This window comes from Lissotriton helveticus, chromosome 5_1 (assembly GCF_964261635.1).
Source record: "Lissotriton helveticus chromosome 5_1, aLisHel1.1, whole genome shotgun sequence".
Classification (NCBI taxonomy): Eukaryota; Metazoa; Chordata; class Amphibia; order Caudata; family Salamandridae; genus Lissotriton; species Lissotriton helveticus.
In genome coordinates this window covers 1,101,372,182-1,101,391,134 of record NC_136065.1, presented here as the reverse complement: position 1 = coordinate 1,101,391,134, position 18,953 = coordinate 1,101,372,182, and the positions used below count along the sequence as shown (strand labels likewise).

The following is an 18,953-nucleotide window of genomic DNA, read 5'->3' as shown; positions in this document are numbered from 1 at the left end:
CCACTGCAGTGTTTTCAACTGCCATTTCGACCTGGCAAGTACATCTACTTGCCTGACCATAACTGTCCCTTTTCTACAATATAAGGCACCTCTAAGGTAGGCTCAAGGTACCCCCATGGGCAGGGTGTAGTTTATGTGAAAGGTATTACATGTGCAGGTGTGTTTTACATTTCCTGGTAGTGAAATATTGTGCAATTTGTTTTTCACTATTGAAAGGATGTCTGTCCCCTAGGTTAACATTAGAGCTGCCTTGTAACATCTTACAAATGTAACTAACCATTGGGACAAGATAGAGATTCGGAGTTTTAGGCTTTCTGAACTCAGAATTTGATAACACACATTTTAGTAAAGGTGGTTTTTAAATTGTGTGTTTGAAAATGCCACTTTTAGAAGGTGGGCATTTTCTTGATAACCATCCTGTGTGCCTCTGCCTGTTTGTGTATTCACCATCTGGTTTTGTAGTGATAGGAGCTGAGGATGTGCATTCACTCTAGACAGTCACAAGCGGGGTTGAGGTGTGCCCTGCCTTTCCTGGGGAAATTATAGCCAGGCTGAGTAGACTTTTCTGCATTTAGAATGGTGGAAGGAGTTTTCACTAGCACCTGAACAGGCTGTGTTTGCTCTGCAGAATGCTGTCTCTACCTACTGTAGTGAACCTGGACCCGGGAGGACAGAACAGCTATGTACTGAGGTAAGACACTCTTGAAACAAAGACTACAAAGAGAAAATGGGGTATAAATATTAGACCTAAAATCCCAGAACTTTAGATTACTTCTGGAGTCAAGAGGAACCTCGGCCAAGGAAGAAGCGCTGAAGAGCTGTGAGGAGACTGCTGTGTGTTGCTTTGCGGGGTGGGCCTACAGTTGCTGCTTCTGCCAAGGAGAGGACAAAGACTGGAACTTTGCTGTAAAACCTGCTTGTGAAGAATATCCAAGGGCTTGTGTGTGCTTGTATCCTGTTCTGAAGTCTCGGGTGCACAAAGACTTCACCACCAGCTTCCTTGAACTCCACTACTGGGAGTTCTGACCTGCCAGAAGGTGGCTATTCCAGTTCTGGGCCACTGGAGATTGTACCCGTTGCTGGAAGCTGAAAAACCTTGAAGAAACCAAGAAAATTGACGCACCACCCTTCTAGCACCTGCTCTTCCAACTCAGCACCAACGCACAGGAAGAATTTACACGCACTGCCACCTTGCGGCCAAAGATTCGACGCAAACTCTGTCAGTGGCTGAAAACATCTGCCGCATGCTGAGTCCAGTGCACCGACCTCCGAAGCCGGAGATCACCACACTGACTCCGATGCAGGCCCTGCTGTGTGGCTGAAAGTATCGACGCATCGTGGGACCGCAGCTAAAGAAATAAACGTAACGCCTGTTTTGCTGCCGCTGCCTTGACCTCCAGCTCATCCAGAGATTTCCAGACATCTGTGCTGGAAGTTTTCCAAAGCATCACCATAGACCAGAACAGTCTTGGAATCGAAGCATCACTTTCCCCCACAGTCCAGATTCGACGCATCGCTTCTCCTGGCGTGCAGCAGAACTGTTGCTCCGCCTCCCCAAGGACTCAGGAACTGACACATTGCTGGGTTTTCCAAATCTTCCCTTTTCTGCAGCTGTTTTTCCATGTGGATTTTGACGTATTTGAGGTACTTTGGGTAAAAGTCATGCATCCATAGTTTTCTATGAACATTATTGCTTGAAACCTTTTAAAAGTCATATTTTGAATTTTCTAAGTTGGATTTTTGTTGTTTTGGTTTCCCCTGTATTACTGTGTGTCTGGGTGCAAATACTTTACACATTGCCTCTGAGATAAGCCTGTCTACTCATGCCAAGCTACCAAGGGGGTGACCAGAGGTTATCTAAAGTGTGTAACTCCCTTATCCAGACTAGAAGGAAGGGACCCTACCAGAGAAATTAAATGAAATACCAGCATTTGTAACGTACACAGCTACCTCCGGAGAGGTGTCCCGGCGCTGGGGGCCGTCTGGAAGATTAAGCAAACTATTGCCCAGAGTCACATGGTGCTGGGCTAACCTGCCACCGGCGCTGGGGATCGAACTGTGAACCCCTTGGTCTCCGGAGTCAGGCACCCTGGCCACTGCGCCACACCTCTTACAGTGGCGTAACTAGGGGGGACCCGAGCTCCAGGGGGTCCCTCAGCAAAATAGCCTGGTGTGACAGTTCCTGACTGAGTTTCAGAGGAGGAGGGGCCTCCATCTAGTTTTCAGGGGGCCTGTTAAGTTTCATTACGCTAGTGGTCCCTACTTGGACAAAGGTGAATACCTCTGCCAAATAGAGACTCCCATTTCTAACAAATATCTTGTGGTTGCAGGGTTTAGATCCAGGGATACATAATCAGTAATTTCGGCACCAGTATCTTCCCAACCTTAATCCAGCCAACTCGTAAAGGGACCTATAGTGCTTTCACCATAGATAGACCCGCCAAATCCAACAGAGTTCAGAGAACTAGCTGCTTCGCTAGAGAGTACATTATAAACACGATACTTATATTTAGTAAAGCAGTAGCCCGCCTTCTTGTCTTTAAATCCAGATTCAAATAAAGAAAAGTAACAAAACTGGAGAAGTGAACCTTTTCATTTCACTTCACGTCCTCTGGCAGACTAAGAACTGGTAATTCATAATTGGCCTCTTTATAAAGAGACGTGTGAGCTCTGTAAAGGGATGCTTTCACAATGGGCATGTACAAAGGATGTGAAAAAAAGCACATTAGCTCCGAAGCATCAATCTGGCGCTTGGAAGAAAGCATCTCTGATTGCAATTTGCCGTTCTGCAGATATAATTTTGCGTAAATATACTTTTTTGCAGAAACCGCACAATGCTTTCATGCCACGTGCACTTAAACATTTGAACCATTGTACTATCAGCCCATCTGACTTTCTTAGCTAACGTTTCTCTTTGTGACGGCTTCAAAAACTTTAAATTCGACAAATATTTAGCGGTGAAAAGAATACAATTTCGTCTTGACTGCGACTGGTGGGATTCCAGGCGCAGGATGCCTTTGCCGAAGTAGAATAAGTAGCTCGAGCCCGGTAAAGCAAACTGTCGTTGAATGGAAGGGTCATGGTGTGAGGACAGCGGGCAGCTCTGGGACTCGTTAGCAGTGGACGAGTTTCAGAAATTGAATGCTTTCTTTATTGCTAATTTGACATGGGTGAGGCAGCAGCTGGACACGTCAAACACCCATCAATATTTTACAAGCACCTATTGACGTTCAGTCACAACAGAACGCGCCAAGGAAAGTGTCAGGAAGGTAAAGCAGGCAACAGAGCATAAAGATGATTTGACAGAAGGGGTCCAGACAGAAGGTCGTAGATATTTTTATATAGGTGGTGGTTAATCAAGAGATAACAAACTACGTCTAAATATACCACAGACGCAACATGCTATTGAATGGAGTGGGAGCTGTATCCCGAATTAAAATGCGAACAGATTTAATTGCCGACATTTACACTATGACATGTAGATTTTGCACTTTTATTTTAATTAATTAGTTTGCATCTTCGTTTGTTTCATTATGGAACTTTCAGTAAGAAATTCCTCAGACAGCATTCGGTATCGGACTGGACACAAGTCCTCGATAAGATGAATTGGCTGGAGAAATCTTTTTTAGAGTACAAATTGTTCAGGCAAATTTGATACTGTGAGACCTGGCATCCTTAGTGTGGTTTCCACCCAACTTTTTGTCTTCAGACCTCCTGTTTTTTCTGTCTTCGTTTTTGTTTGCTATACGACTCTGCACGCTTTACCACAGCTAATCCGTGCGAACGGGGAAACCACCACTACAACGCAGTCGTTTCCATGCATTACCATAACCACGCATGCATTACAACGCATTACAACGCATTACAACGCATGCGTGGTTACCACAAATACCATGCATACCTTTACTACAAGATACGTAGTAAAGGCATGTGTGCTAAAGTATACAAAAAAAGGGGGGGAGCTTGGGGGGTATCCCCCCCCCCCCAAAAAAGCGTGGGTTTAAAAAAGGGAGCTTTTTCCGTAATTTTAAGATAAAGAATAAAAAAGATGTGGAGGCAATCGGGGTCGTTAGAGGATACGGAAAGACACTTTTGCTTCCTCTTAACAACGTGTAACGTCACCTCAGAAGATCATGGAGATGAGAGGTAAGGGGAAATGAGGGGGTGGTGTCGCGCAGGGTTAATTTGAAGGGGTCGGAGATATCATTTAAAATGAAAATGCCATTAACATGCATAGTTTAAGAACGAAAATCGTTGTAAAAGTATGTGTGTAAAAGGCATTTTTGTGGTAAAGGATATGCGTGGTGATCATATTCGCGTTGTAAAGCATGTGTGGTAAAGGCATGCGTTACAATGGAATGCATTGTAAAGTCATACAACCGTGCTAACGTGCTTGTGCTATTTCTCCAAAACATGGTAACACGGGCTTATACAGAATTTGCATATTTAATTTACTTGTAAGCCTCTAGTAAACTGCACTACATGTGCCTAACGCCCAAAATATAAATGCTACTACTGGGTCTGCATATATATATTATATTAAAGTCAACAAGGGGACCCCAAGTAAATCAGCATAGGACCTCGGGGAGTATATTATTTCAAAACAACAGTGGTCCCATGCAAAGAATAATATTCTTAGAACAATAAATATAGACACACTCGATTCTATATTCAAAGTGACATGTCCAGCCGGACAGAGGTCTCAGTCTTTACTTCAATCAAAAAATACACGGAAAAAGATTCCTTCAACAGATCAGCGTAGTGGGGCACAAGCCTGTACCCAGACACATACCAATCAATACAGTGAGGGAAACACAAGACAAAACAGGGCTTTTAAGGCAAAAGCTGCAGTTTTCTGGAGTATTACAAATCCACAGAAATTTTAAACTGACACCTTCAAAAATATGTAACATATGATATACGTTTTTGCGTAAGGTGCGTGAGGAGGTCGACGGCGTTTCGGTCCCACTACAGAGTCATGGGGACCATCATCAGGACATTATATTAATGCCTATTGGTTGAAAGCCTCTATTGCCTAGGGGGGAGAGAGAAGGAAAAAGGCATATACATATTTAGTTATGAGCCCTCACAATACTTGTTGTAATAGGTGACTGTAAGGCGTATGACACTGCGGTGTGACCCACGTGAGAGTAGTCCAGACGATTACCAAACTACAGTCCTGGACTAAGAAATAGAACGCTTGGACTGCAGTAATTAGAGAAGCGTAGTCGTCACAAGGGTGGATTTGGACATGCCAGGGCAGTGTGGGTGGAGTTGTGCCACTGATTGATCATCATCAAGGGTGTCATGAAGAACAGTGCGTGGGCGTCAAGCTATTGGAGTGACTAAAATTCTTTGACAGACAAGGACATTGTTTTTCAAATTGAAGGCTAGAAACCAGTGAGGAGGTCATTAATGCCTAATAACTGAACGGTGAGACAGCGAGGTCAAGATAGAGTTGAAAGTGATAGCGGCGCAGTGTATTAAAAGCAAGAACCACAATGCAATTAATGATGCAGGTATTTCAATCAGACTGTACATTTTGAAACTTTGGCGATGGCGGCGCAGTGACAGTGACCAGAGAATCTGGAGAGAGAAGCGCTTACCGAGGGGGGGCAGCCCCGGTTTACTCAGGATGGGAGCAGGGGTCGTAGTATTGGCCTTGGTCAGGCGGTTTAGTAATAACCTAAAAGGGGAAATAACGGGGAAGTTCAAGGTGTCTTGAAAGTTAGAGTTAACTAGGGCGGTACAAATGTGAACATAAAAACAATTCAGTCTTACCCGGATCAGGGTTTCGGTAGATACGTGTCGACTTGTATGTCTGAAAGCGGTTTAGGAATTGCCTGGAGGTAGGAAAAACGGGTGATTAATTGCTCGTAAAGGAAGTTAGGCGAAATTTATACTCGGGGCGGGGCTACAGAGCTGGACTTACCGGTTTAGTCGGCTTAGATTCCCTTCCGTGCAGTGCGGGTTCTGGCTTGCCCGGAAACATCGCATATTGGAAGGGCGGGAGAAACCCGATTGGTTGTGGGAACCGGTGCATGAAAATAGAAAGGGGCAAGGCCTGCTACAATCTGTAAAGGCATGAAAATAGATGATGGCTTGGGCAGCCATATTGTAGTGGTGAAATTTCACGAGGGGTGGGAAATGGAAATAATAATGGATGGCTCCATCGTACATTAACTGGTAATGGTGATTAGAAGGGGGAGACCGGGGGACATAGTTTAGGAAACGAAGATTCCATGAAGGGATAGAAGAACAGTCGCTATCATTAGGGTATAGTCAATGATAGGACTAGAAAGGAGGAAAAGAGTGCAATGTGTGAGGTGAAAGTGACATAAAAAACATTCTTGTGTAATAACAGCAAAAATTATATATACACAGTGAAATTTCTACATCTGGCTGGCCATAATTGTAGTTGCACAGAGAACAACGTTTAAATTGTTAAATTGAAACTCTAGGTTCGTTCAGATCCTAGTCTGTTAGGGAGACAAAAGGCTTCTAGATCAGGGTAGTCCAATCCTCTTGCAGATTGAGTCCAGAGTTTAGACTGTCCGTTTTGAGTATCCATTTAAGTATCCTCTTTATTGAGTATTCGGTTGAGGTCTCCACCTCTGGGTGGTATGATCACTTGGCTTATGACTGTCCAACGGATTTCATTTTGGCCGTGCTCTTTATCCAGAAAATGTTCAACCAGAGGGGCATTGGCTGTTCTGCATCTAATCCGGCTCCGGTGTTGGGAAATCCGAAGTTTGATTTTTTTGTTTAGTCTGTCCCACGTAGATCAAATCACAGGGACAAAAAATAGCATAAACAACGTTGCAACTGTTACAGTTAGTGAAAGTCTTAAGTTAGTTTTTTACATCCTTGAATACACCGCAGTTTCATACGCCTTACAGTCACCTATTACAACAAGTATTGTGAGGGCTCATAACTAAATGTGTATATGCCTTTTTCCTTCTCTCTCCCCCCTAGGCAGTAGAGGCTTTCAACCAATAGGCATTAATATAATGTCCTGGTCCCCACGACTCTGTAGTGGGACTGAAACGCCGTCGACCTCCTCACGCACCTTAAGCAAAAACGTATATCATATGTTACATATTTGTGAAGGTGTCAGTTTAAAATTTCTGTGCATTTGTAATACTCCAGAAAACTGCAGCTTTTGCCTTAAAAGCCCTGTTTTGTCTTGTGTTTCCCTCACTGTATTGATCTGTATGTGTCTGGGTACAGGCTTGTGCCCCACTACACTGATCTGTTGAAGGAATCTTTTTCCGTGTATTTTTTGATTGAAGTAAAAACTGAGACCTCTGTCCGGCTGGACATGTCACTTTGAATATAGAATCGATTGTGTCTATATTTATTGTTCTAAGTATATTACTCTTTGCATGGGACCACTACTGGGTCTGCAGCACTGATTGTGCCATCTACTTAAGTAGCCCTTTAAAAATGTCTCAGGCCTGCCATTCCAGAGCCTGTGTGTGCAGTTTAAACTGTCATTTCCACTTGGCAAAATAAACCTTTTGCCAGGCCCAAACCTTCCTTTTTAATGCATATAAATCATCCTAGGGGTAGCCCCTGGACAGCCCAGAAGGCAGGGTGCAATGTACTTAAAAAGCAGGACATGTACTTTTACATTTTAAATGTCCTGGTAGTGAAAAACTCTTGCATTCGTTTTCACTACAGCAAGGCCTACATGTCCCTTAGGATAACACTGGAGTTGCCCTATTACATTTCATAAGTGTCATTTCCAAATGGGAAGAGATGACCAGTTCATGTTTGGTGTCCCTGGAATCCTAATTTAAAATCCTAACTTAAGGTGAAGTCGGATTTCAAATGACAATTCCAAAAATACCACCTTTAGAAAGTTTTTTTTTTTTGCCTTAGCCATTTGGTGCCTGCTGCCTGTCTCTGGTCACATGGCTGGGTGTAGTTGGCAGACGGGCTTTGTGTAATTCTCCTAGACAGCCACACACAATGGGGGCTTAGGTGTGACTAGGCCATCAGTGGCAGGAAGGGAGGGGGGCCATCAATGGCAGGAAGGGATGGAGGAGCTGAGTCCAGCCTCACTTATAGCTGAACAGGCTGTGCCTGTTACACACAAAGAGCTGCATATCCCCTGTAGTTAGTCTGGAGCAGGGCAGGGCATTTGTGCACTTCAAAGGCACAACTGTGTATAAAAGAAGGACCTTAGACACCATCCCTTCAGTACACTTCCGGACCTGTAGATACTCTGCCAAGAAGAAGGACTGCTATGCTGCTACAAGGACTGCCACTCTCCTGGACTGCTGCTCTAAAGGAACTGCTGCCCTGCTATGCTGACCTGCCACCCTCATGCTGGGGTAAGAAGGACTGAACCTGCACCTTTGAGCCCAGAACCAGAGTGACTCCAATGGCAAGTTTGCTGGGCACCTGATCTGAAGCTTCAGGGACATAACAGGCTTCCTACAACCTTGCATCTGCACTTGGACTTCTATGAGTCTACCCTGCCAATTGGTGTCACCTCAGTCCTGGAACCTTAGAAGTGGGCTTAAGGTGCTTTGCCAGCCACTGTCATACTAGCGGCGCGACCCTGACCAGAACAGACATCTCCGCTGCTGCATGGCTTGGACATTTTGCAAAGACTCACATCGCCTCCTCAGCCTACATCACCTTCTGAACCACCACTGCACGACGCATCCTGAGCATAGGTCCTCGCATCTTTCGTTGAAGGCAGCCACGACGACAGACTCCGCATCTCAGCCTCACAGCTCTTCAGAACCAGGTCCTGAAGAGAGCCAGGGAGAGTTATCCCATTGGCTGAAACATGTCGACCATATAAGCAGTGATTAGTTACACCTGCTTCTTTCATTTGCACTGTTTTTAAGCAGGAATACAATTTGAGATTGAAAATAAGAGGAACACTACCCTCGGTCTCTGTTGTTTATCCCATTTTAAATTACACTTATTTCCTTTTTCTTGCACTGCACTTTTCAGAAAAGAAAGGGTTCCCTCTATGCTCTTTCCTCCTGTAAGAACCCTACAAGAGGATACAACTCATTCAGTTTGTTCTCCTCTTTGATTGAGGAAGTAAGAAGAAGAGTTGTTTGGAACCCCAGATGATGACACTGGGCACTTTAAGTGAAATGATGGGATACCAATAATCCTGAAGTGGTTCTCTCTAGTTCTCTTTACTTCACTGTCTACATGAAATTTCCACTCTGCATCTGGATTTTCTTCTTCTATCCTTTGTTGGCACTTAGGATAGCAGCACTAGAGGCTGCTAGTGACTTTAGAATTGCATCTAGAAGCACTTTTTTTCCTGTTTTGTTTTCTATAGACCACGGATTACTCTGTTGTTGAATACTGGGAATTTCCCCTGATAAATATCAGCAGGTTTGGCCTGCTGATACTTTTCACAAGCCCATAATTGCTAATTGTGCACTAAAAGACATTACCATACATATCACACTTAATCTGGACACTTATAATAAGGGCCCATATGCTCCATTCTTTTTTTGATCTAGGCTGTGCTTTGGTTTCAGACTTAACTGTTGGATGAACAATACCATTAAATTATGAAATCACACAACTGTGCATTTGGGACCAACATGGTGCCACCAGAGGAATTACTGGTACTGCACCAGAAAGAAATGGCTCAGGATTTATATAATGTTTTTGCTGGTGTCCCTTTTATCTCTTTTAGCTCCTTTGTCCTTCATTCATGACTAGGTCTTGGGTAATCACAGCCGCCAGGCCTTCTGTCTCAAGGTTTTTGATATTTGGCTTACAGTAGTACCTGTATTTAAGGAACTAGACACGCCCCCTCACTCCCCCAAACCTTCTCGTACTCATCATAATGTCTGTGATCAATGGACTTGGGAAAGCAGTGGGATTATTCTCCAGAGCATGGTAGCAGCGCATATTTGGGACATGACTGTCACATTAATATTGAACAGAACTCTCAGGTTTCTTGCCATCAATGTTGCAGTTGGGAGGATATCCAAGAGCTGAAGGCCATTCAAGGGGAATTGTTTATTAACCTTCTGTACCAAGCATAAAGATTCTGATCCATTGAGACAGAGTAATTATTCATTTATTCATTTCATTGTATTTATGATCTAGCCACTCCATAAATGTGTTCTGGCCAAGGTGGATTTGGTTGTAATCCACAGACAATTGGAAGTGAATGTCAAACTGCACTTGGACTTGAGCTAAGGGTTGACAGAATATTGTCAACACCGTATAAGTCAAAAGACCCTTGCCAAACAAATGTGCTTGAATATTTAAATCACACATACAAATCAAAATCTACTGTGGAGTTTCAAAAGTACTCATGCCAAGATCCTTCACAGTTGGAGTTTATTCATTAGGAACAACAAAACAATTGTTATTCTTCATCCAGTGTACACAGTATCCCCTCACTTATGATCATCAATGTTTTTATTTCCTTTATCCTTTTGAGGGCCTGAAAGCTGACTGATCATCATGTGAAGTGATTCTGTCCCACTTAATCTTGTAAATAGTGTGTCACCTCTCTTTCCAGGACTTTGCAGGAACACAGCATGTGTTAAAAAGGTTAGGGAACATTACTCCAACAATGAGAAAGACCCACTCTGGAAGCCCACTCTAGTAATTGGCAAAGAACATAGGACCTTGCTACCCTGAGGAGTACTTGAGGATGGTGGTCCAAAGAAATCATTTGAAGGAAATTTTGACACAGCGACTATTTCATCTTTCAAGCTTCAAAGAAAGCCAAATACTTTTCTCCTGCAAAAGGACGCCACTTTTTCTCTACGGTATGGCAGGCAAAGCAGTACATATGAAATAGTAGAAAATATCTCCCTACAGTGCGTTTCCTCTATCCTTGTTCTTGGTAGAGGCTCATATGGTCAAGGAGCATTATAAGGATCGCTGGCCCTGTCAAAGAAAACGTTTCATATCCCAAACCAGGAGCTCCTTGATAAACCTAGATAATAACAATAAGTAGGCGTGTAGAGAAACTGCAAAAGTAACAGCCAGATGAAGGATCAGGAGTCCTTCATCTGTTTGTGGTACACATAACTGCTTTAGCTTAGTTTAAAGCTCAAATTTTCACCATCGCCATAACTTGCTAGACTTTGAAATGTTCCAGCTGGAATTATCAGTTTTTATGATTCTATATTTTCCACCAATTTTAATTAGAGGATCCTGAATTCTCTGTGACAATTTTAAAGTGGTCTAACACCTATTCAGCTTTCAAAAAAATGATGCTACATTACCTCCCCATTAAGCATTCCTCATTCCATTCCTTAATATTTGCAGTTCGGATGTGCTGATCTCCAACAAGAATCCCACTGAAGCATTCTATTACCAGCTTTATGATAGATCAGTGACCCCCGAATTTTCAGTTTTTGTTTCTTTGTCCTTTGAGTGTTTGTTTCTGTCTACTATGCACATGGTGCTTGCCCTATGTGTTTATATGGATTATTTCTTTTTTCCGCTTTTCCCTTTTGATTTCAAGGGGTGAATGAGTTTAATTCACTAATGGTGGTGCAGAGGCCATGTGATAGTTTTTTTTTTTTAAACCAAGCTTTTCTTTCCTAACTTGTGCACCGGCCAATAGGAAAAGAGGAGGTGGGCAGTGCGGCTCCTACACCAGGGTGGAGGAGCGCTGCCCCACTGTTTTCTTACAGTGCAAGAAAGCCAAAACATAAAACAATAATAACTCAAAGTTACTCCCATTTTATGTTTCCTTTGCCCATTGCAGGTGTGCGGGTGGAAGGGGCTACTCTGCTCTTTGAGCAGGGCAGGGGAGGAGTGGTTTGCCCACTACTGAGTGCGCAAAGACTGTTTGGTCAGCCCTTTTGGGCCGCCCAAACCAGTCATGTGCACCCTGCCCTTCACAATGCAGGCTGGAGAACGGTTCAGTGACTAAATATCAAGGGACATAATATAGAATGCACAAAATATCGACTCCAAAATATCGAAGTACAGAATATAGAATCCCTATCTACAAAGAGGTAAGTACTAAAATATCGAATACAAAAAATCGATAGTTAAAATATAGCTAACTAAAATATCGAATTTTTTAAATGCATTAAAAATAATATAAAAGTAATTTAATATTTAAAACAATGTAAAAAAGCTTAAAATGTAAAAATAATAAATGTAATGTAAAAAGAGATTTTATTGGATAGTGAGAGGGTAAAAATTACTATTCCCACTCCAGTGAGTCAACAGTAGAGCAAGCGTTGGATAGCGCAGGGGTAAAAATGACTATTCCCACTCCAAAGAGTGCAACAGTAGGGAAAGCGTTGGATAGCGGGAGGGTAAAAATGACTATTCCCACTCCAGAGAGTGCAACAGTAGGGCAAGCGTTGGATAGCGGGTGGGTAAAAATGACTATTCCCACTCCAGTGAGTGCAACAGTAGGGGAAGCGTTGGATAGCAGGAGGGTAAAAATTACTATTCCCACTCCAGTGAGTGCAACAGTAGCAAAAGTGTTGGATAGCGGGAGGATACAAATTACTGTTCCCACTCCAATGAGTGCAACAGTAGGGAAAGCGTTGGATAGCGTAGGGGTAAAAATTACTATTCCCACTCTAGTGAGTGCAACAGTAGGGAAGAGTTGGATAGCAGGAGGGTAAAAATTACTATTCCCACTCCAGAGAGTGCAACAATAGAGAAAGCCTTGGATAGCGTAGCGGTAAAAATTACTGTTCCCACTCCAGAGTGTGCAACAGTAGGGAAAGCGTTGGATAGCGGGAGGGTAAAAATTGCTATTTCCACTCCAGAGAGTGCAACAGTAGAGAAAGCGTTGGCTAGGGTAGAGGTAAAAATTACTATTCCCACTCCAGTGATGTGCAACAGTAGGGAAAGCGTTGGCTAGCGTAGGGGTAAAAATTACTATTCCTACTCCAGAGAGTGCAACAGTAGGGAAAGTAATGATTTAGTATTAAAAAAAGATTAGATGAATTATCAAGACCAATAAAACATTAATTGAAAATAATTACCAATTAATAAAAATTAATTAAAAATTAATAATTAATTATCAATCCATTAATTATCAATACATATAAATAAAAATAAATATTTACGTTATTGCAATTAAATTACTTCCCACCCTATTCCCCTATAAACCCACAACCCGCTCCAAATAATAAATAATACAATTAACATAATTATCGATTAATCCATTAATAAAAATGAATTACCTATTAATAAAAATTCATTACCAATTAATAAAAGTAATTACCAATTAATAATTATCAATCAATTAATTATTAATACATATAAATAAAAATTAATATTTCATTTATCGAAATTAAATTACTTCCCACCCTATTCCCCTATAAACCCACAACCCACTATGGAATTAAATTACGCAAAAATTAAATTACATAACATTCACTACTCTTAAAAAATTAAACATACATTACAAAAATAATATATAATTTTAACACATATACTACCATACAAAACACAAAAAAAAATCAATATTATGGAAATCAATATTTTAAATTCGATATTATGGAAATCGATATTTTCTACCTCAATTTCGATATATTGACAAACTATATTTTGGTGATTCGATATTCAGGCCTATCTATATTTTGGAGTCGAAATTCTGGCCTGTCGATATTTCGAGTTCTGTATTTTGGGCGTTTACCTTGGAGAACATGGCCACCCCATTAGCCCCTGGCTGGGCGGCGTTGTGATTGGCTATGGGGAGGGAGCCTGGCTGCCTGCTTCCTGTTCCTGTTGGAGGGAGGACAGCAGGAGCAGAGAAGACGCGGGACCCGGTGAAAAGGTGAGTTTAATTGTATTTTATTCTTATTTTTTATTTCCCCGTGATCTCCCCCACGCGAACCCCCCTCCCCCCCGCGAATCCCTCCGCGGCCCCTCGTGCCCATCCCCCCAGCCACGAGCAATGTCGGCTGCTACTGGAGATCGGAATTACAGAAAACCCCTGGGGCAGCATGTCAGCTGTGCAAAGAGAGTTTTTACGGATTTGTGGGGCCCTGGGTAAGATATATTTTGGGGCCCCCCGTTTGCAGCAACTTTGAATGTATTACTCCATTTTGGTCCATTCAAGCCCTAGTGATTCCAAACATTACTGAATTATATGTTAAACCTTCAGAAACTGGAGTGCTGAATAACAGCAATATGCTCAAACTGCCTGGTGCCTGACAGCCCAAAAGTGAGAAACAGCCATTTCAACGCTGCTGTTACCCGCATGGACTTTACCATGCATGCATTACAATGCAAGCACCGTTACCACGCATAGCCTTTAACACACATTACTTTACAATGCAGATGCCTTTACCACGCATGCCTTTACAACAAATTATGCTGTAAAGGCATGTATGGTAAAGGAATATTGTGGTACAGGCGGTAAGGTCATATGTGTGGTAAGGGTGGTAAAGGCTATCGGCATCATAACAGGAAATGGAGAGACCATTCCGCTTCCTCTTTACGACATGCACCGCATCTCAGAAGAGCTGCCTGGTCGTTGTGTAGAGGTAAGGGGGAGTGGGCTTTGGGCTGGGGGTGGGTATTTAAAAAAAAAGGCAGGGAGCCAGGAGGAGGTCCTGCAGGGGTCTGCTTTTAGGGCAAAGGGAAGGGTTTTTTTTACAAGGGCTGGGGGCCGGGTGGGGTGGGGTGGCACTGGGTGCGTTTTTAAGAATTAGGGGAAGGGTATTTTTTTACAAGGGCTGGGGGCCAGGTGGTCGCTTACGGGTCCGCTTTTAGGGCTCCACATTTAGGGCTCAGAGGAGGGGTATTTTTTAAAGGGCTGGGGACAGGAGGGTCGCGCAGGGATCCACTTTTAGGGCGCAGGGCATGGCTCAGGAAAAACCTTTACCACATGTATGCCTTTAAACATTCATGCTTTTACAATGAAATTCATTGAAAAGGCATGTGCGGGAAAGGCTTATTTGTTGTAGACAAAAGTGTGGTAAAGGTTATGCGTGGTATTGGCATTCACATTGTAACACATGCGTGGTAAAGGCATGCGTTGCAAGGTAATGCATTGTATCGTCATACATCTCCCAATAGTACTAAATATGTTCCTGCATCAAGCAATCAGGAAACCTCTTGGGCGGAGGACTGACCAGTTGAGTGGAAAGGACAGGCATATGGGCTTTAGTTATAAGCGCTCTTACAAGATTAAGCAGTGAATAGCCCCTCATTGAGTAAGACAGCTAAAGGAACAATTGATGGACAGAATGCAAGACAATCGCATACATTCACTCCAATTCAGAGATCTGAGCCTAAATCCATTGTTTTTTTGCTCCCCATGCCATTCCAGTTTGAACTCAGCCATATGCAAATCAGTCTTAACCCTGGCCCAATGGGAACAGTCCAGCCCGAACTGCCAGGCCAGGTCCTCCCTGGACTCGAAACAAGCATCCTTGTACTGGTTTCAGGGTTTCACCCCTCATCAGCCAATATAGCTTGACTCCAGTGGCATGGAGAGCACGGGGCCCACGTCTGGGCATACCCTTCCCACTCGGGGTGACAAATGCAAAAAGAACAATTGATGGACAGAAAGCAAAAGCATGTCATACATTCACCCTAGTACAGAGATCTGGGCCTAAATCAATCGTTTTTTTGCTCCCTAAGCCATTCCACTTTTTAAATTTTTGACACAATGCAGAACAATGTCTTGTTTCTGGTCCAGGGAGGACCTGGCTTGGCAGTTCGAGCTGGACAGGGTCAAGACTGATTTGCATATGGCTGGGTCCAAACTGGGGTGGTTTGGTGAGCAAAAGAATGATGGATTAAACCCAGATCTTTGTGAATGGGGGTGAATGTTTTGCATTATCCAGAATTCCGTCCATCAATTGTTTCTTTTGCATATGTTGCCCTAAGTGGGGAGGGTATGCCCAGACGTGGGTCCCATGCTGACTACACCACTTGATTCAATCTAGCCTGGCTGAAGAAGGGTGATGCCCTGAAACAGGTCCTAGGATGCTTGTTTCCGGTCCAGGGAGGACCTGGCTTGGCAGCTCAGGCTGGACTGTTGCCATAAGGAACAGGGTCAAGACTGATTTGAATATGGCTGGGTTCAAACTGGGTGGTGTGGTGAGCAAAACAATGATGGATTAAACCCAGATCCTTGTGACTGGGAGTGAATGTTTGCATTGTCCAGCATTTCGTCCATCAATTGTTTCTTTTGCATATTGATTAAGAAAGCACTGGAAAAAGATGCCAAAAGGTTCTCACCTATTATACCCTTGGAAGCCCTCAGTGTATGGCATGATGTGAAGGGAAAAACAGGAAGGGTAAAGAGCCCTACCTTTATGTACCAAGTGAATGACCAAGCATTTGTGATTTGGGTGCCCTTGCTATTGCTTGTTAAAAAAAATTGTATGTTGAACTATTGATATGGTGTACTTTTAGGACTATGTTTATTTCAAGTTTTATAAAGTTGTAAGGACTAGATATGTTTTCACAAAACAATTGGGTTTAATTTAAAACAAGCCCAAATTCAAAAAGGGTTTTTAGAAGCCCCGATAGAAGAAGAGAAAGTGTAGTTTGTGCCTGACTGATAATATGGGAAGCAACTGAAGTGGATGCTGACCTTTGCGGTACAATCTGCAGCCACTATTCTCTTTGCATCGGTTGTGTGCTGATTCGAGATTCACAACACAGTGGTAGTTTCCTCAACTTTCAGTCAAATAGAGTGACATTATTTTCTACATTTCAAATACACTAAATTTTGTGATCATTCAGCCTTTCCCAATAATCCTTGGTTATGCTCAACATTCAGTTGTCCTGATGATGACCTTCTAAATAATTTTTCTGGTTCACAGGACAACAGTACAAGCACAACATCATCTGTTCATTTATTTATACAGCAATTGGGTTTAACTTACAGTTCTCATTTGCATAATACAACCATAATCATGACAACATGCTTTACTAGGAATATTTTCGTTTTGACATGTCCTATTTGCAGTGATCTATGTCCCGTGCACCTCGATAATGTACATGGATAATATCAATTCAGACTACACAGTTATCCATCACTTTACGGTAGTTACAGTGCTGTGAGAGGTGTGCTGGTGTTCAGAGCAGCCCCTGCACCTACTCCCACTATCTCTTCTCCATCATCTGCTGATCGGGTATCTGATTGTCGTTGTAAGTATACCATGAGGGGCTGCCAAAAGTCCTTTGGCCTTGAGGCCTGCGGCAGTTCCTCCTCATAGGTTCCCAGAGTCTCTTTACAATATATCATATCTGATAACCAGTCCTTGAACCGGGGAGGGCGTCTGCTTCCCCATTTGATGGCCACATGCCTCTTGGCCAAAAGGAGTGCCAACGCTAGCAGTTTGCGACGTCTAATTGTCTTAAGCCTGTAGGGTCCGAGGCAGCACGTCAGTGGTGTGTTTGGAATAAATTCTGCCAGCATAAGAGTTAGCGACTCCACTACCTCCCGCCAGTACGTGTCCAGCACAGGGTAGGCCCATGCCGTATGGAGGAAGTCGGCCTTAGGGGCCGCACATCTTTTGCACTTATCATCCGTTCGAAGCCCATACCTGTGCATTTTTTCTGGAGTGTAATATGTTTGGTGTAAAAATCTAAAATGTATGATCCGTAGGTTGCAATTTGGAGTAAGTAGGTGTAACTGCGTGCAGCTGTAAGTCCAACCCTCTTCGGATATAGGGGACCCGATCGCCTCCACCCACATGTCCTCGCCCTGTCTGCGTCAGTGTGCTGTTCATTTTGAGATGTCGTGTATAATCTGGTCACTAGTGCCACTCGTGTCGGCGCAGTCAGTAGAGTCTGTAATGCTTTCAGTGGTGTTGGTTCATTTGAGAAGTCCTCATATAAGTCTCTCATTGCCGCTCTCAGCCTAAAGTATGCGAATCTTTTCATCGGCGTCTGATGCGCACATAAAGATGGGTCTTGGTATCATATAAATGTATTTTGCGGAAAGACCTTCTAAATAATTAAGGGTCTAAATGCCAGTGACGTGTTGAAACTAGACTATGAGAAAATATTCTAATATGATTAAACCATATTTTGATACCGTTGATCAATTTTGTACACTTTACCAGAAGCTTATCCTATGGGCCATTGCCATTTCTGCAGTATGCACATCCTTGTTTATTGAATTTCTACATCTTGTGAATGCTTGCACACTGAGCATCTACCCTCTGGTTCTGGGAATACTATATTCAAGCAACTTATTTGAGCTTCAAGTGTGCCCTATGCTTATGCATACATGTCTGGATAATGTTCTGGTTGGTACATTACATGTTGTACGGAACCATCATTTATATATTAGTTCTACGTCCGCTGGCCTTAGATGGTGACTGGGTAACACTGTGGTTAACGCAGTTCACATGTTCATATATCATTAAAACAGGTTTCTTTTAACTCTAAGTTTTTCACAAGTGATGGTTCCCCATAAACTTCCGTTGGCCCTTAGTATGCGTTTCATATTTATAACCAGTGTGATACCAACCTAAATATGCAGAAAACATATGGGTAATAATGTTGCAGGAAGGAGCATTGGAGAGGGAAATAGAGTGATAATTTAAGACCATGGAACAATACCACAGATGATGAGGTGTGAAGGGAGAAGATGAGGGTCTGTAGGAAAATATCAAGTACATAATATTCTATTTGGTGCTACTGCACTTGCATTTATGTAACACGTCCTACCCTGACAAAGCACTGAGGCACAGTGACAGATGGGTACATGCTATAGAATAGTAAGTGCTTGGATGGAAGGATGTTGCTTTGAAGTATGTCCTATGTAGGCGGTGTTTCGGTATTGTACGCGAGGACCAGAATGATGCTCTTGGGAGTAAAAGTAGCATGCGAGATAGCTGTTCTGTGATCTAGCCTATCATCCGTGTTGGGGAGTGGATTCGGCCCCAGTTCTTGATGCATTTGGAATGTTCTTGAGAGATAATCTCCTATGCATAACCTTCTCATGTGTAACAGTGTGTTCTTCTCCAATTTGGTTTAATCCTGAAGGA

The 18,953-nt window shown here is 42.9% G+C and overlaps 1 protein-coding gene and 1 long non-coding RNA gene across 2 annotated transcripts in view; one reads left to right on the top strand and one right to left on the bottom strand.

Annotated features, from left to right (window-relative positions):
• The window catches only part of CFAP58 (cilia and flagella associated protein 58), a 702,265-nt gene that overhangs the window by 378,502 nt on the left and 304,810 nt on the right, over positions 1 to 18,953 (bottom strand). The gene's annotated exons all lie outside the window — the stretch shown is intronic.
• Positions 1 to 18,953, top strand: part of LOC144753511 (uncharacterized) — a 146,782-nt gene that overhangs the window by 115,979 nt on the left and 11,850 nt on the right. The gene's annotated exons all lie outside the window — the stretch shown is intronic.